The sequence below is a fragment of the Triticum aestivum genome, chromosome 3D (genome assembly GCF_018294505.1).
Source record: "Triticum aestivum cultivar Chinese Spring chromosome 3D, IWGSC CS RefSeq v2.1, whole genome shotgun sequence".
Classification (NCBI taxonomy): domain Eukaryota; kingdom Viridiplantae; phylum Streptophyta; class Magnoliopsida; order Poales; family Poaceae; genus Triticum; species Triticum aestivum.
The window spans coordinates 317,783,138-317,784,053 of NC_057802.1; positions in this window are offsets into that span (position 1 = coordinate 317,783,138).

Here is a 916-nt window from a genome sequence, read left to right on the forward strand (position 1 = left end):
AGAAGGAAATCACCTTGGGCAGCTCAGCGGGGGGGGGGGGACACATCCTCGAAGGGGGAAAACTGCTCCTGCAGTGCCACGGGGGCTGTAACCTCAAACGGGGCGTTGACCATCTCAGTAGTGGCCGTGAGCGTATCTGGGGTCGGCTCGATTGTTGCCTCCATCTTCTTGGAGCTCTCTGTCTCGTGGGGATCAGCCTCCCGCGTCTGCTCCAATATCGGCAGATCTTTGCCTGGTTCTCTTTGGTCCATCATGAAACTGACGAATACTAGGAGACCACTGAAAGGAAAACACAATCGCAATGACAATGAAACAAAAAAGAGAGTGAGGATCGGTTACTGCTTTGCAAAAGTTCTTTTTTTTCTCTGAACGAAAATATACCAACATCACGGATCCGCTTACCTTCCCTTCGTTCGGAGAGAAGAACAGTGGCAGATGCGAGTATTGCCTTTCTTGAAGACGGTGAGGGAGAAGGGGATTCAGCAAAGAGTGAAATGATGGTTGCTTCGTCCATCAAACTTAGACTGCGGGGAGGTGGGGTTTTGTGATACGACGGCTCGTTACTGCCGCGCTACGACCGGGGTGACTCTCCGCCTGCATACTGCCTTCTAATTTGGTGGATGGCATTTGGGCCCGCGCGCTGCATGGCCCGCATGTTGATGAACAAAAGTATAACGACATTCAGTAGAGGGAGACATTTCAATGACCTAGGAGGAGCCAAAAGCGGTAGAGTGTCTCCACTGTACTAGTAGTAATTGTTTTTCTGGGTAGCTGTAGAGTGTCTCCACTGTACTAGTAGTAATTGTTTCTCTGGGCCCAAGACAAAACAGCCCATCCACACTAGTAAATAGTAAAATCAATTCAAAAGCCCATATATTTACTGAATGAGAGGCACTACCCACACCCAGCACACCGG